The sequence below is a fragment of the Sphaeramia orbicularis genome, chromosome 24, assembly GCF_902148855.1.
Source record: "Sphaeramia orbicularis chromosome 24, fSphaOr1.1, whole genome shotgun sequence".
NCBI lineage: Eukaryota > Metazoa > Chordata > Actinopteri > Kurtiformes > Apogonidae > Sphaeramia > Sphaeramia orbicularis.
This window is the reverse complement of record NC_043979.1, coordinates 7,094,481-7,117,833: the sequence shown is the minus strand read 5'-3', so window position 1 is coordinate 7,117,833 and position 23,353 is coordinate 7,094,481. Positions and strand designations below refer to the sequence as shown.

Below are 23,353 nucleotides of genomic sequence, written 5' to 3'. Positions count from 1 at the left end.
GTCCTGAAATCCTGAGAACAGCGCTTGAAGTAAACTAGCTCCAAGACAATGGTGAGAGGTTGAAGGTGAGGAGAGTGGGGCCTGTGCAGCTACTAATATATTCCAAGGAGATTTCTAAAGTGCTCTACCGCCAATTGCCCCACATAATGGTTTCCATGGTGACGGGCCCTCAGATACAATGACCGCAACTTCCACTATGTTACGGAACATTTTTCAGCAGGCTCCCTTTTTCCATTCTGTGTCAGAAGGTAAGTAAACTCTGATATACAGAAAAGAAAATCGGCTTTTGTTCATCTTGTGTTTCCATCTCTGCTGTTCCCATGGTCCATGGGTAGAGCCCCAAACTTCCTACACCTTCTTTTTTTTCCCAAGGGCATCCTTTCAGCATCTGGTCTTGACATCACAGTTGGAATTTGCATGCATCAGTAGCTTAGAAGAAACAAAATCCTTTACAAAACTCATAAGTTTGGAGAATCACACCACTTTTGGAGGAGTCATCTCAATAACATTTTGATGAAGTGTCAAGTAATTGCAAATTTTACATGCCTGGGGGCTATCTAGCTAAAAAGAATATGTGATGTCACACTGTGAAACACTGGTGAGAACCATGGGTAATAAGGGAGGTCTGGTGTCCATGTCACCACATTACTGACTCACACAGCAATAAAGCCAATTCACCTGTCATCCTGAACGTCTACCAAAAGAGGAGTTTGTCTAAAATGAGGTTCTTCTAACATGATGGTTCTCATTAGTCCTTCCAGAACATTAGAAAATACATTAAAACCTGTGAAAATCACTACAAGTCTGGCCCAAAAGTAGGTATATGAGAGAACTGTGAAGGGGTAACAGAGTTATAATGGGTTTCCCGCCTTTAATAGTTTTACCACACATTTTAAAATAGCTTTTAAAATTAGAGCTAAATGTCAAATGTGTAACGGATGTAACAATTAAAAAATTATCTCCTTGCACTGTAAGTAGGAAATACACAGTGGTTTCTTTTGTTAAAGTCCAAAGCTCAGACCAAAACATCCACCTCCACCTAATGTGAGACCACCAAGCTTGTCTTAAGTCCACCAACATGATGATCCAAGTCTGACGGTAATTCTCCATAAGTAGCTTAACAATAGGGGTGGGCGATTTGGCAAAAATATTTTATGATATTTAAAAAATAAAATCCCATTATTGATTTTATCACAATTCTTTACACTGATCTTTGAGACAAATTTGCACGTTTTTGAAAAGTGTAACCAAACAATTTCCCTATGTAAAACACAGCCCTAAAAGAAAAAAATAATTTAGCCAAAGAACCTTACAGAACATTTTTAATTTAGTTTGTGCAATTTTGACAACATGTGGCAAGAACATAAACATATTAAAATGTAAACAACACTCTGATTAAGTGCATCCTTGAACATAAAAACTAAACTGCACTTGGTTTTTGAGGTGGCTTTCAATAAACATGAAAAGTAAAAAAAAAAAAAAAAAAAAAAAAAAAAAAAAATACAGAACAAAATATCAATAAGGAAATGCCCATTTCAAATAATCCTCCAGGCTTCCAGAACAGGTGACTGGTAGCTCTGGTTTTTCAACTGATAGCTAATCAGTGTTGTGGATGGAAGAAGTCCAAAAAAAATGAGAAGAATAATAATCCAGGCACTCCAAAAAAGGATCAATGTGGAACATACTTGCTCCTCTTAGAGTGCCTTTACTAAATGCTTACATTAAAGTTGTTTGCCTTTGTTCAACTCTACCTGTTGCCTCTGGCTGCGGTGTGGCTAGTCTTCTAGTTCAGCTTGACTCTCATACTGTTTGGGATGCTGTCTCTTCAGCTGAGAGAACAGGTTTGTAGTGTTGACATTCGTTATTCTAAGGGTACAACGTGATAGACTTGTGTGTAGAGGACACACATCCGCATACTGTGTTTGTTTCGTGAGTGGCACGGACTCAGCCCGTGCATGTTTGAGGTTTCATAATCGAGCATACCAATTTCACATTTAGAATAGGTTGATGTGCACAGATGTCCATGGAGTCAAGTGTGCCTGACTCTGTGGGAGCCAAGTCTTAAGTTATGAGAGACTTGCCCTGCCATTTTAAGTTTCACTTTCAATGTGCATACTCATTGTGGGGTACGTGCGGCACTGAACACACCCTGTATACCCCCAAAAATTAACAACATCCACGTTTATAGCAAAAGAAGCATCTTGACACTGACATAATCAGCAGAGGAACAATGAGTATAGTTTTCCACAGCAATGAGACATACAGAATAAAAAATAATGACACTAGAGATGTGGTTTTGTTTTCCTCCTTTTTCTCCGGTATAGTGATTCTCCTCATATAGTAGAATATACAGTAACAAATCAGCATGTAGTTTTCAGATAAAGTCACACATGCACAGACAGCAGATGTACAGCCTGTCGACAGCTCTAACGGGGGTGGGAAGACCGGCTATAATGGAATCTAAATAACACTTACACAGGGCTCATTAAAGCTGCCTTGTGTATTTGGTCTTTAACTCTCATCTTGTGTGACCTTCATTGGGCGGGAGGCTTCGCCACTGCGGTGTATGCCTTGTTTACTACACACTTAAGAACACACACACACCCTCACACACACACACACACACACACACAAACACTGAAGAAAAAAAAAAAAAGATTTATGTCCTGTGAGAATGCTGCCATTTTTATGAGCAATAAAAGTTATTAATCCCCCTGACTGTCCTCTAAAAAAAATAATTCCAAAAATAAAATGCTTGCCATGATGATTGGAAGATAAAAGTGGTAAAAGAGGAAATGAATGCAGATATTAATGTCACACACAGTCACACTTGTTGGATATAGTGAAACTGAGTCTGATACAGAGTAGGGCTGAAAGATATATCGTTATCGTATCGATATCTAGATATGAACATTCAAGATATTACTATCGAAAAAGCAACGATATAAACAATATAGATTTCCCCTGCGCTTGCCCTGCATGTACAGCTCTGGAAGTCTCAACAAATTTAATTTATTCATACTTTATGTTAATGTTGATGACTGGCAGTGAGTTCTTATAAATAAAACTGCACTTTCCACATTCTTTTGTATTATGATGTTTGTATTTTTCTGAAAAATGCTTGGTGTTCACCGAACCCGTAGTCATATCGTATTGTATTGATATCGAGATATCTGGCATGAATATCGAGATATGAAATTTTGTCCATATCATTCAGCCCTAATACAGAGTCATCTGATAGAATCCAAAGCAGGTCCATTCTTCAGATTGCCTTTAGATCCAATTATTAGTGATATGTTTTTCCCGACTACAGTTGCACAACAACACTAAGAACACACATCCATGTTCTCTGCTCTGTTGGGCTGTACTTTAGGGTGGTGGGGCTTTGGCCAGAACCATACTTATGCCACGTTTCCACTATGTGGAAGCGGCTCAACTCGACTCGAGTACCAGATACTATTCCTGGAGACCATTTCCATTACAGGATACTACTGACTTTAGAGTACCTGGACGTCATAGAAACGCGATGGGTAATGTCCGTGACATCTGCTCAGAGACGTGCTGATAAACTCACTCAATGCATGTTGCCCTGTCAAGCTCACGTTAGATTTTTTTCATCAGCCACCAACGACAAAAATGTCTGAACCTCCTCGACCGACCAAAGTGTAGTTTTGCAGGCTGCAGATTAACTTACTGGTATATTTACTGTAAACTTCCAAATCAGTTTTTTTAAATAGTGGGTCGGACATTGATGACGCAATGACGCAGAGTCAACTCTCTGACCAATCAATGGTCTGCAGTGTTTACACGTCATGTTTAAGTATCTCTTCCCTTGCTATGGAACCTCGGCGGAGCAGATAACAAAAAAAATAGTACCAGGTACCAGATTCCAGGTTCTTTTACATAATGAAAACACAAAAAGACCAAGTTGACTCGAGTCGAGTAAGTACCACGTAGTGTAAATGTGACAATAATAGTGTTACCCAAGGATGAAAACACAGGTCCTAACTTTGACCAGTCAAGTCAAAGACACGCAACAGAAATGACACAACAATGAAGTTATTTTACAAACCTAAAACATTTTGGTTAAGAAGGTCCTGGTGTTTAAGGAAACATGCAGTCTTTGATTTCATTGTCACCATACAGCAACCTTCTCAACCAAAACAAGAAAGATGTGTATTTATTTGATAAGAAAAAATTAAATTTTATGTTTCATAAGTAGTTCAACCAAACATATAATTTTATTCTTTATCGTAAAAAGAAGAAGCAATTTAGAAACAATGCATTTTTGTACCTAATTTGGTGAAAGAAAAAAAAAGAGTTAAAATTAAACTCATTCATCATATCCACTCAAGCACCAATCCCCAGTAGTTTTTACCTGTGTTCAGACATACTCATACTGTATCACCTGAATGCTAAATACCAGACTGACATGCCAAATCCAGACCTCCCTGCAGGGCGATGAACTCCAAACATGCATCTGTCAGAGGAGCTACTCCACATAAAGACAGGATGAAGAAAAAGACTGCAAGCAACATTTAGGGGCAGGAAAAACACACTAGTGTGATCATGCAGATTAAAAGGTCAAAGTCGGCTCAAACTTGCCTCTGTTCAATGTGTTTTTATATGCCTGCGGTGGGATTGTCTACAAAAAAAAGTCTCTTCTTGTCTGAAGTGTGACAGTATTCCTGGACGGGCAGGCGGGCTGAACACCCCTCCCCCTGGCATGACTGCCAGTGTATTAAAATAAATCTGTGCACAAGTCCCACCCCAACATGCCTGCTAGACATTACCTTATACAAGACTATCAGCGCAGCAGTCTGCTGTCTGCTGGTCCAGGGCAGATTTTAGCCCTCCTGCCCCCGGCCTCAACCCCCACCCACTTCAGTTTACCCTGTCCGCCTTCAGCCCCCTCCCCATTCAGTGTTTCTGTGTACATGATCTCATATGACTCAACAAAACCCAGAGCCCTGACCTGCACAACAACGGGGTAGAGGGGACCTGAAGCACTGCCTGCATCTTGGCTCAAATTTCCCTGAATGTCAGGCTTGATGGATTTTGGCTAAAAATAAGAAGCAGAGAAGGGGCTTTTGACAGGCAGATGAATGAACCTGATGGTGCTCCTCCCACTAAAGAAGTCGCCACATCATGCAGTGTCTCCCCGTCCCTGATGCTCAACTTAACAACAACGATATGTATGCATAGCCAAGATACACAACAACACAGCCCCTTTTTCCATGTTAGGGGTGGGGGCAGAAAAGGCAAGATGAGCCAAGTGAGTGGAATTCCTGCCCTTCTCCCCCCTCCCTGTTACTCCACCCCACGCGCATTCCCTCACCACTCCCGCTTCATAGCAGGAAAAAAATGTGAGAAAAACAGAAGAGACGCTCAGGATAGGAGGATCCCAACCCACCCAAACAAACACAGCAGCAGATGAAGCTCATGGGTGTTTCACTGGCAAAGATTAAGAAGTGTCCTTAGAGATAGCAACACCTTTGAACCTAACAAATGCAGGTTTGGGCAGTGTATGGACTTTACTCTGAAACTGGACTTCACATTGAAGACACTGCCTGACAGTTGTCACTGCATGACAAAACTACTCATGCTGCACATTGGAAGTTTTAGAGTGAGTTCTTCAGTTCAGTTTAGGTTGAAATTGTTGATTTGTCCAATAAACAAGTTAAATATGAGAGGGGGTGGATTTTTAATATAATAGCAAGAGTATGGATAAGGAAAAAGCTATAGCTAGCTCTTCCAGTACTGTTGATTACCTCCGCCAAGGAGGTTATGTTTTTGCCAGGGTTTGTTTGTCTGTTTGTCTGTCCGTTAGTGTGCAACATAACTCAAAAAGTTATGGACAGATTTGGATGAAATTTTCAGGGTTTGTTGGAAATGGGATAAGGAAGAAATGATTAAATTTTGGTGGTGATCGGGGGTGGGGGGGCCCACGGGGGGGGCCACTGATCAGCCTTGGCGGAGGTCTGCGCTCTCCGAGTGCTTCTAGTTATTTAATATTGATCAATTAATTGACCAAACTAAAAATGTGTGAAATGTGATCATTTGTTCAAATACTTGTCACAAAGGCATGTAACATAGTCAGGATATTTGACTTGCAAGTAAAATGTAACATCCAAAATGAGTTTTATATCAGTGACTATAAAATGACTATTTGACAGATGGTTGGTTCTTGGATACCACCATTTCAGGACTGTTTGAAAGGCAAGATGAGCCTCTTAAAACAGTTAAACAGGACTTTAAACTTCCCTTCCCAGGGTCATTACTTTAGGAAGAAGTGAACAAAGCAATCATCCTCAAATGACGGAGCATGAGTGTGATCAGACACTGATCTGAACCGACGACAGGATGTTTGGGCTGAATGACACCGTAGTCAGATGTGGTTTGCAGGAAAATGTGTGTGGATGTGTACAAATAAAAACCAGCATCTAAAACCCACTTGGAAAAGTGATTCTTGAAATGGGGCAGTTCGATCCTGACCTTTCTGTGCTTCTGTTCTTAATTTAGTAAAAAAAATAAAAATAAAAAAAAAATTCAATCAGCAGTGAGGAAAAGCTTTCACACAAATTCTGATTATTGATTTTGGTATTTTGGCACCTGTGAACTACATCTGTATTAATGTAGTCTAGGTTGTGTTTTAACCATATGTTACACAAAGGAACAAAATAATGTTACCGTTTAAATGTTTACAGAAGGCACTTGTTCTGTTGTAATCCTAACCTGAGTGAAAATTACAGGAAAATAGTGTTTAACAACTCCTCTACTCATAATGAGTAAAAGCGAATGAACTGTAGGTCTTCAGAGAACTTTGAATCACATTCAGAATCCAAACTCAGGATACATATAATCTTTCAACATCCACCTTTTTGTGGAAACTCTGATGGCCTTTCACTTAAATTTAGAGTTTGGCTTATAAGAAGTGTAAGTTCCAAATGCATATATTAAGGCATATATTCATTTAAAAGGAAGATCTTTGAGTTTTATATAGAATGTTACTAAATCGCAACTCAAAGTACATCAGGTCAAATAAATGGGTCAATGATGACCTGTTGGATGTTAAGAGCTTTAAAAAAAAACTGATAAAACAACAAATACACCAAATATCACTTATTTTCACATGACCCTGGTGCAAGGCTCCTTTAAATATTTCTTTTCTGTTTTCCATATGTGACGCTCATATGCGGTCTGCACGGGTGTTCCAGACAGCCCATCTGGATCCCATCACAGACCACAAATACAGATGTAGTGAAAGCTCTGGTAGCAGCGTGGGCCGCCCGGCTTAATGAATGGGGAGAATGTATTTTCAACCTAGTGCAACAGGTTGGTCACAGGCGTGGACTTCACCTCACACACAAACACACACATTAAGCGGAAGGAAGATCAATTGTCAGGGAGCGGTTCCACCTCACCTCGCCTTCCAGGACACCCGAGAGTGTCCCGAAATATCCTTCCTCACCAAACAAAAGAACAAAATGGCAAGAGGTGATACGTGATACAGCAGGGTTAAAAATAGAGCCACCGCTGAGGGACTGGCCAGTGTTTCATGACCTCTGCATAGCCCTCTTGGTTTACACCTTGCACGGTGGTGCTGTATAACACTCTTCTAGATTAAGAGCAAAAAATGGATCAACTACAAATGCGCAAACTGCATCTTGAGACCTCACTTCTGTTTGGATTTTATGTGGCCAAAACTTGAGAACATAGAGAATCAAATGTTCTCACGCACGTCAAAGCAAAGAGCGTCCTGTTTTGGGGATTCAAAGGGTCTCATGGTATGTGAAGCATAAATGATCTGCCTGAGAAGACGGACAAGACCAGTTTTTTCAGGGGGAGGATAATTCTTTTGTTTTGATGTCACTGCACACAACATACGACAATAAGGATCATTAAAACATTACATCATGCTGGAAAAATCCACGTGAGAAGCAGCAGCTTTTCCAACTGGGGTTTGCTGCACATCAATCAAAAGCTCCAAGAGAAAAGAAAAGAAAAGAAAAAAAAGAAATTAGAGGTACAGAGGCCCTGACAGCAACTGGACTTCTTGCAAAATGTTAACACGGTCAACTCAGTAAATCAAATATTTGAATTGCCTCTGGAAATTAAAGATGGCTCAGCAAGGTAAGAAATTTGCATCAACAAGGCATTAGTGTATAGTGACAATATATTTTCTTTAAATGACAGGTTAAATGAAAGTACATTACCTTAGCCCAGCAGCTATTTGTTTCAAACACGTAAATATGGTCATATTTTATCCTTATACTTAATCAAAGAGCAGCACTTGTTCATACAGAACTAATTGATTCAAAGACATTCCTGAGGAATAATGGGAATAATTTCTCCCACTCTGTCATAAGTGCAAGCAACATGCCTCAGAGTGACAGGAACAATGGCTTCTTTCACAGCCTCATGGAGGCTGGAGATGGGGAGGTGCATCATGGGAAGGAGACAGGCAGACAGGCTCATACAGTTGAAGGCAGATACTTCACAGAGGCCTCACAAAAACCCCGGCAACAAGCAACAGCCCTTAAACTTACAGACTTCGACTGCTTTGTAAAACACATGGTGCTGAAAGGCTCATTCCAGATTAGAGGGAAGCGAGTTCACAAAACTCTTACAACTCCTGATTTTACAGCAGAAAAACGGGTCTGGCCATCATAATGAGATGGTTACAGTTGATTCAAAGGTATAAGGAGTTTGTGCAAACATTTAGCTGGATACAGATATTTTACATACAGGCCTGGCAAAATTAATAACAAAGTACGAAAGCACTGTGCAGCAATACTAATCATTCCATACCTGTTTTTAAAAATTTATTTAGCAGCAACCATAATAGCTCAAATTGTAGGTCTGAGCAAGTACTTGAACATGCCATTAAGGAATAAAAACCAAATATTTAATAAAAACATTTATCATAATTGACAAAGTAACGGAGTGAGGAAAAATACACAGCAATTATTCAAGGAAAAAATACCTGGAAGTGCTGTTCCTCAAGGACTGTGCAAATATTTAGCATACCACACTTCTCTTAATATATGAGAGTACATTATATCCAGAAATTAAACTGATGTAATTTTTATTTCAGTTTTAAAAGACATTAATTTGAGGTAATGGAGTGAGAATCCAAAAAAGTAATGGAGTGAGGCGTTTGTTCAATGTGATGCACCATAATAATAATCAAAGATTTTCTTAAGATACTGATAAATTTATCGGTCTTTGGCCACATATGTTTCATTACTATATTTAATACACATCTTTCTCCAGTTTTCTTTATAATAAATAACATTCACAATCAATATAGCATTTGATTATTATGAAATATAAGATGAGACACAGGCATATATTTTGTACATATTTATTTACACACTATTTACATTCTGAATTTATGCTGTATACATTCATTTACAACCTTTACTGTTCTTAATTTACATGTATTCTCATATATTTTCCTATATATCCAGTTGTAATTCAGGTACAAATTAAAGAAACACAGTTTAATCAACTAGATCTGTCTTTCATGCTGAGTAATCAAAAATATTGTTTTAGAGAAAAAAGAAATTGACCCTGATGTTCACTTTCCTTTGGCCAGGCCCATACACTATTTTTTTTTTACATTTAATAGTCCCTTTCTTTAGTCTAAAGTTGTTACATAACAGTCTAATGAAATGTCCATAAATAAATACAGCCCTTTAAGTACTTTCTACAATCACTTAATTTCAGGATTCTGCACTGCAGTCTAAACAAGAAACCTCCAGGAATTTCTGCCTGGTTTCAATAAAAAGGAGTATATATATATACAGGGTGGAGAAGCAAAATTTACAATGAACATTTAGTTGTTTTTTCTCAGCAGGCACTACGTCAATTGTTTTGAAACCAAACATATATTGATGTCATAATCATACCTAACACCATTATCCATACCTTTTCAGAAACTTTTGCCCATATGAGTAATCAGGAAAGCAAACGTCAAAGAGTGTGTGATTTGCTGAATGCACTCGTCACACCAAAGGAGATTTCAAAAATAGTTGGAGTGTCCATAAAGACTGTTTATAATGGAAAGAAGAGAATGACTATGAGCAAAACTATTACGAGAAAGTCTGGAAGATACTATTAAAGAAGAATGGGAGAAGTTGTCACCTGAATATTTGAGGAACACTTGCGCAAGTTTCAGGAAGCGCGTGAAGGCAGTTATTGATAAAGAAGGAGGACACATAGAATAAAAACATTTTCTATTATGTAAATTTTCTTTTGGCAAATAAATTCTCATGACTTTCAATAAACTAATTGGTCATACACTGTCTTTCAATCCCTGCCTCAAAATATTGTAAATTTTGCTTCCCCACCCTGTATATCTATCTATCTATCTATCTATCTATCTATCTATCTATCTATCTATCTATCTATCTCTATATAGATATAGATATAGATATAGATATATATCGACTGACTTAGTATTTGTAGAGAGAAAACATACATGTGTTCTCAAGGCATGACACAGCGATGCCATCCGTACACGTGGTCTGGACTTCAACTTCAACTCCTACTACAACAGCTTTAACTCCACTACTTAAACTAAGCCACAAACTCAGGCTATGAGACTAACGACTCGAGGACAAAGACAACCTTTGTGTTCGCTACGACCGGTAAGAAAAGAAGGGATAAGAGTTGTAACTTTACGCAGAGCACGTGAGAGTCGCCATGAAGAGATTTGTGAGAAACAAGTCACTTAAGAGTCACAGTTTTCCCTTTTGCAAGCATATGTTTGATGGGACAGTACGTTTGGGTGTGTTATTACAGGCAAACTGTTTCAAAGAACAGCTTTTGTCAATAAACCAGTGGAACTATTTGTCTGTTAAAGGCTCATTGCAAGATTTACAGCAGCACAGAACTGACAGAATGACATTTGGATTGAATACCATACATTATTAAGTCAACTATAGCCCTTACTCATGCACCTGCAGAGGAAGTCAGAGAAGGAAGCTTTATTTCCTTTGCAACAGTAAGTCACAAATGGAAATACACTTTGTCAAGAATTTATGACTTTTGAACAGCGTGGTTTTCTGTAGTTGCTTAAGATCACAAAAGAAACAGACAGTGAAGTCAAGAAATGTTTCACTGACAACCCCCATTACTTTACAGAAGAATCCACATACATTTGCTGATTTAATTATTAATTTAATTTATTAGAAATTCAAGCAAAGTGCAGAGCTTGAATTGAACTTGAGTATTTTTCACTATGAAAAATATTTACTTTGTCTTTAAGCAGCACAACCACAACAGGAAAAAACCAACACAACAGCCTTCCTGCCAACAGAAAAAAAGTCCTATTTTGAAGAAGAAAACAACCTGTGGAAGTCGCGCAGCATTAGTACTTACACACTGGTCCTTCATGTTCAGCTGATGGGGGTGTGTAACCATTATCCACAGGCAGCGTTTGGTCATGCTGATGCATCTGCATCACAGTCATTAACAAAGATATGAGGTCGGATACATGATTGGCAGATCAGTGATGTGTGGGGAGGGGTTCCCTGCAGCGACAACAAACCCCCTCCTATAATCTACAAATATGCATCCAGACATGGACCTGCCACCTTTAGACCAACACATTCACTACACTTTATATGGTCAAATGGTACAACAGGCTAACACAATACTAAGACAAAGACTGAAAAAATCATCATTCACACAATCTGACATTTAAAACAGATTAATAAATACTTTTCTAAACTAGGAATGTCCCAATCTATCTAAAGATTGATATCGGCTGCCAATCTGGCATTTTTTAGAAGATTGGATTAGATCAGATTTAGTAACGTGATCGGGCTGATCCAGTTTTCACATGAGTTTTCAGTGTGGTTCCGCTTAACAGCTATCGTAAGTAAATATGAAACATCATGTAACATGTCCACTGTGTGGGAATACTTTTCTCTGGAAAGCAATGAAAGTAAAGCAGTAACTTGCAAGATGTGCAAACTGGCAGTTGTGTGAAGAGGGACTATCAGGGCTCACTTTAATACAACAAATTTGATTTGTCACTTACAAAAGTATCACACGACTGAGTATGAGAACTACAAGACTGCGGCAAACCTGAATGTAGAGTGAATGCTGAAAGAAAGCTGAATGTGAAAGCTGAATGTATACTGAATGTAGAGCCCATAGAATAAAAGTTTTAAGTCTTACCTCATTTTTTATATGTAAAACCTAAGTTACCCGATTGCTTGATTATTTATTTTTTTATATTTAAAATCTTATTTTAAAAGTTTTTTGTTTGTTTTTTATGAGAGGTATAATATACCACAAATACTGGATTGGATTGAACTTGGTTCTTTATATGACTTGACTTAGTGTAGGTTTGTTAAAAAAAACAGAACAAAAAAAAACATTGTTGGTTATGTTATGAAACATAATAAAACACCTTTGGGTAATACTTTGGTTGCATTTAATTTTAATGCTGGGAAGAGCTATTTTGATGTTAACCCTATGCCTGAAATTCATGTCTGTTATAAAATCTAAATTTAATAGTAAAAAGCATTGGTATCAGATCGGTATCGGCAAAACTAACCGTAAAAAAAATCGGATTGGAAGCAAAAAAATCCAGATCAGGACATCATTATTTGATATTATGTGATAATAACATGAACCAGCTTTTTTTTTCATTTCTTTTTTTTTTTTTTTTTTTTTTTTTTTTTACAACTGGAGAGGATAAATGATTATTGAAAATAACTGATGTTAGCTCCAATAACTAAAATAAGGGGATTATGGAATAAATGTAGAAGTCCTGGGCATATTTCTGCGATTGTAACCTTTTGGCCTAATTGACACGTGTGAGACAGTTCATTATTAACCATGACTGGGCAAAAATACTCTTGAAAACTCACAAAAACGCTGGTAAATGAGTGATGCTTAAAAACAATTGTGCCTGATTATTATCCTTGTTTTTACAGTGGTGCTGTACATGCAGATGGTAATAAATGTGGTGATATATCTGATTTTTGGCTTTACTGTGTGTCCTTTGAATTTATCTAAAAATCCTAACAACAATGATACATTCAGTGTAAAACAGTCAATTGACTGTTTCTGAAAAACAAAGATTTTATTCTTTTCTCCTTTCTCTTAAAATGACATATATAGTTTTCTTTTTACTGTTAAACAGACAAAAAAGTGTTTTGTTTTATTCATAAAATGTAAGTAATAGCCTCTGTTTTTATGGGAGATCCATGAACTGATAAAGACCATGGGATGAAGATAAAACTGCTCTGATCACCTATTAACTACATTAAAAAATAAATTAATATGATAGGGATATTTATTGTTTCAGAGCTTTGCATTAAAGCAATTATCAGTATCAGAATATCTTGTTTTTGTCTTTAAGTCCATGGTGTTTTGACATTGTCATATAAAACACAACTAAATGTTTCAGTGTGTTGTTGTTTTTATTTGATCATTATAGCGGTTATAAATGCTCAAAGTAAAAGGAAGTTATAAGGAGTTTGAAACCACAAATGACGTTGTTTATTTGTCATTAAGAACCAAAATGCCTTTAAATGGGAAAGAAACATTTAACATGACAATTAGCAATATGTTCATCATATATTTGGCTAAATATTACTAACAAAAAAAAAAAAAGATAAAAGTTTCTTAAATTTGACTATTTCCTGGTTTCTTTCTCCTTCTGACAGTAACATAAATATGAGCCATTTGAAGACTGACAGAAGGTTTCATCATTTTCAACATACAAAAAATAAGTTGTTGTAAATTTATGCTCATCTTATTATCACTGTAATGAGATGTAGATGAAAGCTCATGAAAATGATCCTAAATAGAGTTGAACTGTTCATGCAAAATCCATAATCAATAAAATCAATAAAACCTTATCTGAATATTAGCATCATTTCATCGTTCCTACAATCGATAGACATTCTGTGCAAAACTGAGTTTTGTGTGAATGCACTGAGTTGGTGATTACAGAAATCTGTCACTTCCAGATTTAAAATGATTGTGAAATCAGCTGTTCTTCAGTTTTCTGGTTTAACTGTCATTGATTGCTGACAGAGAAACACTGATAAGAATCAAACAGCTCGACCTGAACTGTTACGCAGCGTAACGGTACAGATTTCAGGCTCGCTGATGAATCGGGATGATAGATGAAGTGATGCATTCTGGTCTGTCATTCCGCGTGTTGTCGGGGGAGGAGATGACTGTGATCCGTGGCTTAAAGCGCGACATAAATGCTCATCTTGTATGTCGTCCTGAAGGAAAATACAGCAGCATGTTCAAACAGACTCCGCTATCAGGAGCTAACGGACCTAAGCACTTGCTAAGCATGATGGGAACCAATTTGCCTCCTTCCCTCCAGAGCCAATTCCTGAGTGAGATGAAAGGGAAGCAGAGCGACTGTAATCCATCTAAATGGACGCCTCCTCCAGCCTTTCATACATCCAACACTATTGATCTCCACTCTCAGCAGCTTTCCCTCCGTCTGTCTTTGTTTCGCCATCGTTCTTCTTTTCTGTCTTCGTATGAAAGGCTTTGGAAGTGGAATCTGAGCACATAGTGAAGAAAAGCACTGAGCAGAAGCTGGCTCTTCTTAATAAAAGAACACAGTCAATAACAGATATAATATAAGAATTACAAACTGTTAAGACCTGAAATCTAGAATTGAATGGTTTGTAATATTGAATAAATAATTCAGCTCAAAACTGCTGCAGAAGTACCTGACCTTAAACTTGAAATAATAAAAACACAAAAACATTATCAAAGTTAAATTGAGTGAAATATGACTTAACATATATATTTCGATCTGTTGAAAAACCTGGTCCAAAAAGTCACTCTATTCTATTCTATTCTATTCTATTCTATTCTATTCTATTCTATTCTATTCTATTCTATTCTATTCCAAGTGATAAAGCCATGTCTCATTTCTCTGGAAATGGCTGAACTCATTATGTAGTAATATTACCTATATCATTTACCTCTTTGTTTTTACAAGTATGCCATTTAACAAGGTGAGAGAGAAATGATATTTCAATTCTCTCTGTATAGCTATTCTGTGTATCTAGTGAAATGACAAAAAAATCTTTGAATCTTTTGAATGTTGAATCACCACTGTCATGATAAATGACACATCTTTTTTCATTCAATGAAAGTTTAAGAAACCAGTAAGTAACTTGTACTTTTAGATTATTTGTTAAAGGTGCACCAAGGAAAAAATCTTATAAAAGACAAAGCAAGATGAAAATTATGTAAACTGTAAAAGCAATGTAATAGGATGCAACAACAAAAATGTTGTAAAAGATGCAAAATAGCAAGAATTCCAAAAAAATAATCTGGACGGCATGAAAACAGCAGAACATTTAATAAATCTAGAAGTAGAACATTCAAGTCAAATAATGAAAATGATATCAATAAAAAAAAAAAAAAAAAATCAACACTGAAAAAAGAATGAAGAAATAGAAATAAAGCAATATGTTGAAATATTTGAAAGTATTTCAACTGAAGATCATTTTTAACAAACAATAACAGAAAAAATATATAACATATTTAAGAAAAAGAAGGAAAAACTAGCAACCACAAAGAAAAAAGAAAAAAAAAACAACAACATGTAACACACAATCAAATAACTTCATTCCTCTGTTCCAGTTTTGGAATCCTCATTCTTGAAATAAGTATGGAAGTATATAAAGCACATACATGATTAATGGTTTGTCTGTATCATATATTTGTATCGTATCAGGTCAATATGTTATAGTAGGGTCAAAACTCGTGTCCATTACCCAGTCATCTGTTCACCTCTACAGGTTTAGTCAGTAAACACCCATCAACATTTCAACAACAGCCTAAATCTTCAAGAGGACAAACATAAAAGACTAGTTTTGGTAAGTTACACTGTGACCCTGCAACAGAAGAAATCTCAAGCTGAAATACATGCATTAGACTTTATCTGAAAATATCCCGATTACGTGTTATACATGGCTGACACACAACCACCATCAGGTAAACCATGGCTCAAATTAGGATTTAAAGGCAACTACAACTAAAATAAAATAGCAAAACTGTAACTGCACTCAAAGCATCTGGAAATACAGGAAAATTACATAACATGATACTTATATTTGTATGGAGATGTAACAAAGCCAGGAAAGGTTAATACATACACATTCCTAGTATTTTCTAGCATAATTGAATTTTATGAGCCTCCTGAGAAACAGGACATGCTGAGGTTACAGCTACACAAATTTCAATAACAGTAGAGGAACCACACTAACTCTGTTCACTTCAAACTAACGTCAAACATTTTCTGTCAGTCTTTCTGTTTTAATCTCACAGAGGAAAATAAAGAATTTGAACAAACAAATTCACACACACACACACACTATAGATAGATAGATAGATAGATAGATAGATAGATAGATAGAGAGAGAGAGAGAGAGATAGATAGATAGATAGATAGATAGATAGATAGATAGATAGATAGATAGATAGATAGATAGATAGATAGATAGATAGATAGATAGATAGATAGATAGATAGATAGATAGATAGATAGATAGATAGATATACACAGAAGCATCAGCACTGATTAAAACCTGTGGTTCTGCTCAATAGTCATCAATGTTATCAGTAAATACAGGCAGTATGTATAAAGCAGATCTGTAAAACCACACAGAGTGGTTGGTCAAGTGATCTGTTCATCTACAAATGGAGAAAATGAGGGATTGGATCAAAAACACGTTCTATGGTCAGAGCAATTTTGACCAGACTAGTGTCAACACAACCTCAGAGAACTCAGGGTTTTTGCAGGATGAATCGTCATAAAGTGGGTTGACATGCATCACACATACACTACTGTCCCAAAAGAAGAGTATATTCATGGATTTAACCGAACACACTGACTTTTACATATTAAATGTCACGTGTGTGTAACAACTGGAAAACCCATCATTATACAGGTCAAGGCTCTCTCCTGACGCATTAATCTTTCCCTTCTTGCTCCTTAATGTGTCATATTAATAAAAAGAAACCACAGGTTGGAACAGTACAAGGCTGGGTGGAGGACCTCCACCCATGGCTGCCTGCTGTGAAACGGTAACGCTGCTCATCCTGCTGATGTCGTACATTTACTGGTTTACATTGAAAAACAGGGCTCGGTACAGGAAGTGGGCACATTACTGCACCTCTACCCCACCACCCCCTCCTCCTACTAACACACCACACGCACACCCCACTTCCAACCACCTGCGCTGGTCTCACAGGATGTCACCCACCCACCCCCCGAAACCCCACCCCATCCACCAGCAGCAACAGCCCTCTCTCCTCCACCTCCTTTACATCTGCACAACTTTACCAAACCACAACACACACACACACACACACACACTCTGTTTTACACTCGGCTGCTTCAACAGCATCAGTGACACGTATGACTTTACCATTTACAGTAAACTGAAGTACAATACAGACGATCATTTATGTCCATTCAACCATACCTTTAGTTTGGTTTTAATCGTTCCGGTTTTTACCTGGTTTCAAAGTTTTCTGGCTTTGTTGACATTTTAAAACTGACACTAGTTTATACATAAGAAAATTCCTAGTAATTTTTTTTTCTGCACTACAAATCCACCAACACTCATTCCCTCATTTTTGTTCACACTCTACATTTTCTCTTATTTTTGTTTATACTCTACATATTTTCTTATTTTCTTCATATCCGTAGATTTGTGGGATTCACCAATCCACCAAGAGAACATTTTATGAGCAGTCAAGTGCATGTTACCAAGATTAAATAAAAACATCACAGCCCAGGAAGGAACACAGAAACACTAGCTAATACAATCTAATCCAGATTATTTTATGTTTTGGAAGAATTTATTTGGTAGTATCAGAAATAATAAAAACTAAAATTAGTGATCAAAGGAAATCTTTGGGAGACAGTGGAAATAAATATGTTTCACTTAAAGGTCCTTTAATTGAAATTCCTAATGAAAGGAACATAGATGGATAATGATTAGAAGTAATGACGATAATCTATTTTGTTAACCCTCATATACTGTTGGATCAAATATAACACAAAAAATGTAGACTTTTTGTAGATTTTCAAAATTCACATAAATAATGGAAACTGTTAATTCAAAGAGATTTTAGATGCACCAGTTTGTGGTTTAGGGGATCTAAACTTGTACATCAGCCCTATGTTGATTAGTAAAATATAAGAGAAAGAATTTAAATTAAATAAAAATATACCAAATGTGTTCAGGACAATGAAAGCATATTATCACATTAACTTTATGTTTATCCAGTTTACCAGACAAAAATGTCACTCACTTACTCATGAAGTCCAAAACATGAGGAAAATAACAGATTAAGACATTTATAAAACAGAATGGAATCATTATGGGTGGTGTGTTAACATATCTCAGATAAAATATGGAATTATATTGTGTGACTGTAGTTTTATTTTCTATTGATGAGTTGTGTAAATCCTAAAATAAACATAAAATTCCAATTCCTGCTGTGTGCACCATTAAATTAAGGATCACTCAGCCATTTAATCATGTCAAATTAGAACATTTATACATTATAGATGAGATTAGATTTGCTATCAGAGCTTGTTTTAAATGGAGTCTAGGGTCAAAGTAGACCCCAACCATACTGTGATGGTGCAGATTCTAACCGTATGTCAGGGTTAAACTTAGACTGAACTTAAATTAATCTGTAAAGACAGATATTTGGTTTTTTTTGTTTTTTTGGGGGAGGGGGGTTCTAGTTTTTCCAAAGTGGCACAAAGAAATAAAACTGATCCAGGGAGGAATTGTGGCCTCTGACCTGGCCTGGTGTTGCTTTCCAAAGGCTCTGGACAATAACGTCCTGCCTGCAGGGGTCGTCCCAATACAGACCACCCCCCACAAAAACTACTTCTAAAACAATGATCTCACTCCTCTGTATCAGGAATCCGCTGATTGTTTAAAATACATTCCACCATGCTTGACTGAGCACCACTTCTTTTTCCCATCAGCCACCAGAGGAAAATGACCTTGGCACAAAACATCAAAACGTGGTGTTCTGGGAACCAGTTCCATTCTACGGTTTACAAAACAGCCTTTAACATTATTGTAGTGGATGCAGAATCTAAGAATGATGCAGAAGGTAAGATTATTTTCACTGCACACACAGCATTGAACAATGGCATCTGATCTGACATCTGACATGTTACTGATATCAATAACCATGTATTTATATTGCTCTGATCGTAATTTTTTAAATTGTTATTTCACTACTTTTTTATGAAATTGTTTGCTTAGTTAAAAATGAAAGGAATAATTATTATTTTATTATCAACACTTTCACATCAACCTGATGTGAATGTACCACAATCAGAGACACAAATAATAATTAAAATAATGGATTAGATTTCTATAGCACTTTTCAAGGTATCCAAAGCACTTTTACATTATTGACTTTACCACATAGTACCAACCAAAATTCCATAGTACACCCTATTTCACTGTGCTTTTTAAAAATCCCTTTTAATTTAAATATGTGGAAACCTTTCACTATCGGCTCATATGGAGAGGTTACCTGTATGAAATAACCTGTTGGACTGTGATTCTTGGGTGTATAGTCAGATCAGCTGAGTTTTCCCACATACAGTAGCATGTGAATCCAGGAATTACACAGATCCTCGTCTGCAGTTAAAATCCATCGACAACACTGACCAGCAGTAGGGCTGGACGATATGGAAAAAAAATCATATCACGATAATTTTTTTTATATCACACAATATCAATATGTATCATGATATAAGTCAAATCACGATTTTTGTCAAGCTTAAATTTTCTGTTACTCATAACTTTGTTGTGAAGACATCAGAAGGTTATTTTTTACTTAAATATGATTTATTTTCTCAGAGGTTGAACATGAATGATGTGAACATTATACAACTGTTTCAGATAAATAAAACAGGTAGGCTACAGCAGGCAAAAGCTTTCAAGTTTTAAAAGAGAGCACAAACAAAACAGACAATCTTCAGTGTTCTGTCACAGAACACTGGCATTGGCTCCTACAGCTGTACCTCAGAGAGAGAGAGAGAGAACCCCCCATCTTGTAAGCATCTTAAGTTTCACCCCTACACACACAATTCAAAATAAAATGGATACAACAAAATAACAAACACTTGATTTTTCTTTAAATTAGTCTTTTAGATTAGTTGACTAATCGAAAAATTTGTTGAATTATTAGTCGTTACAAAATTTGTCATTAGTGCCAGCACTATATGAACCAAAGGAGTTTCAATACAGAGCCTTGTTCATGTGTTTCTTTCATGATTCTGATCCTCAGGTTCAGGCCCTGTTGGGGGTGAAAGGCCACAGATGACCACGGGAACAGTTCAGTGAACAGATCTAATATGGGGGAGGTTTCAGCCCAAGGCTCTAAGACGAGTCTGGGACATCATCAAACGTGTCAACATGATTTACGTATCCCGATTATTTCTTACAGGCAACACAAGACTGAAAAAACAAAACAAAACAAGATAGACCAGGGGTGCCAGACCCTGGTCCTTGAGGGCTACTATCCTGCATGTTTTAGATGTATCCCTCTCGCAGCACACCTGACGGTCATTATCAGGCTTCTGCAGAGCCTGATGATAGGCCTATCATTTGAATCAGGTGGGTTGGAAGAGGGATACATCTAAAACATGCAGGACAGTAGCCCTCGAGGACCAGGGTTGGGCATCCCTGAGATAGACCAATTAGAAATGTGCCCTAGGTGTTCTGTATTTGATTGTTTCTTGGCAGGCTCAACCCACCAACAGGTAATGATGGCTCTTTCACAAGGGTACAGACTGATGGGAGTCAGCCAGGGTCTAATGCTCTATCAGTGCACATGGCGGCTGTGGATGGTGGGAGAAGGAGGAATCACAACACAGAGTCGAACAGAGACCGAGCCAACAAGGGGAAACAACAGCCTCGGTGTGAAGACCATATGTGAGGTTGGTCCAGCTCTGGCAGGAGCCCAGTCAAACATGCCTTTGTGCTGATGTGGGACAGCGATGGGAACAGGGACTAGGGACATTGAGTTGGTGGTGGGGGGTTTACTGCACACACCATGCTTTAACAATGCTGAAAAAGGGGGTTGCAGCCTCTATGAGGAGCATCTGCCCTTTTTCCAACACTGATGCAGGTTTATGACCTGAAGGGGCTGACTGGATCAACTTTAATACAAATCCATCCACAATCGCAGCAAGACACCCCGCTAACTCCATCACATCCCATTCCAACTGTAATTTCACGAATCATTAGCTCATAAGTGGGTGGCTACTTTAGAAAACAACCAGTATTCTCTTTTTTTAAATTAGTTTGATGAACTCTCAGAGAACTTTAGACATAAAAGCAAATCACTGCAGCCTCAGCGTAAACTTAGCGTCCACATTTCTGCCTGGTTTAGAACAGCCAACTGGCGGCTGGGAAGGGAGACCCAGGGATCCTGTTGCTATGTGGGATTACAGGTGTGGTGGGGATCCTAAGGAGCTCATTAAGTCCCCCCCTCCAAAAAAAAAAACAAAAAACAAAAAAAAAAAACAGCCTTGGTCTAATGTTCCCAAGCTGAAATCTGCGTCAGAGATGGGATCTGGTTATACAATGAGAGTCAATCATCATTTCAGCATCAGCAGCTTAAGGGTTATTACTGAGCGGCTATTATAGTGTTATAGTAACAGTCTGATGATAACATATGGATCAGGACACATGCTCGGTTTTCACACATCATGATATATCACAATACTATAAGCAAAGCAATATATGATTACCATTAGACTCTCCTCATATGCAGACTATTCTCATTTACATTAATTTGGCAATTACAAGAAACCACATTGACTATTTATTTCAATAAACCATTCAAACCAATTATCACTTATCAAAAGAGTGATTAACTTAGTGGTCAAGAATAAATCAAGAATACACTGAGATACATATCATGATATAAGAGTTACAATACAATATATACCCGTTAGTGCAGCAACAACGAATCGATTAAATCAATCCAAATCGTTTCTTAAAAGAGATGGCAATGAATTCGCCAGTCGATTTGTTGGGTCTTGAGCATGTTAGTATTGAGGCATGCCCACATGCTGTGTAGTGTAACAGAGGAAAACACAGGGCAGCATGGCTGAGGCTTTGGATGCCGGGCCAGATTTTTAAAGCTAGGTTTACATTATGTTTCCGGTGGCCACAGCAGCCCCATTTGGCCAAAATCCAATGGCGCACTATGTTTCGGGCAAACAGAGCTGCCGTGGCCACCGGGAACATAATGTAAACCTACCTTAAGATAGCCTACTTGTTGTGATTACTTTAGCCCGCTAGCTATTTAGACACTATCATCATAATTATTACGTTTTCATCCATCTCCGTTTATCAGGCCGCCAGACTAACATTATCTATCATTGACAGGAACTAATATATACAACGCTAGTTTGATAGCCTATAACCAGAGCTGGTCTCTAGCCATAACAAATCAAGGTAGCGGGCTAGTACTCACTAACTCTACCTGAAGCCATTGCAGGGATGTAATCATTAGTGACTTGTCTGCAGCCTATATTGCGTTGTGTTAAATACCGATCTTTGAGAACTGAGTCTTTTGTTTTTGTCCAATGAATTGATTACAATCTACTGATTAATCGATTATCAAAATTATCATTAGTTGCAGCTCTAATATCCGTACATCATGATACTCTACGAAAAGCCATATTTCACCATTTTTTTCAATCTAATTTTTTATAAAAATGTCATGGAATAAAGAACATATTAAAGGTTGCAATTGTTATTTCAACTGTTGATTATTTAACTGATTAGATAGTCAAAAAATGTGACAAATGGTGAAAAATGTCAATGGATGTTTCCTTCTCATCTGTAAATAGCTTGGGTGAGAAATGTTTTTCCCCCAATAAATGAATAAATATATACATACATACATAAATAGGATATCTTAAAACTCTATCATAATTTCCAACAAAAAGAAAACCAATTAAAAACTACACAAGGCAACACAAATTGAAAGCCAATAAAAAAAGTGCTTCCTTTTGTTTCCCTCCAGTGTTAACTGTTCATGGTGAGCAAGAATAAACTGAAAGAGCATAACAGGAGACCTTTAATAGTATAATGATAATACCTTTAATAAACAGGAATTTTCTAAATCACATTTGATGTCATGTATTCTTTCATCCAACATTTTTCAGATACAGTACACCAAAGCTTTAGAGGAGGTGAAAGAAAAACTCAACTAAAACAACCCAATTCTTCCAAATAAAAATTAGGAATGAGGACATATGTCATATCTTGTGAGAAAT

The 23,353-nt window shown here is 37.2% G+C and overlaps 1 protein-coding gene and 1 long non-coding RNA gene across 2 annotated transcripts in view; one reads left to right on the top strand and one right to left on the bottom strand.

Moving 5' to 3' along the window:
* bach2b (BACH transcriptional regulator 2b) overlaps positions 1 to 23,353 on the bottom strand; it is a 135,668-nt gene that overhangs the window by 106,716 nt on the left and 5,599 nt on the right. The gene's annotated exons all lie outside the window — the stretch shown is intronic.
* On the top strand, positions 1,540 to 19,136 carry LOC115414603 (uncharacterized). The gene is made up of 4 exons (XR_003934681.1): positions 1,540 to 1,608; positions 7,256 to 7,260; positions 16,693 to 16,698; positions 19,126 to 19,136. It is a non-coding gene; the product is annotated as an uncharacterized LOC115414603 (long non-coding RNA).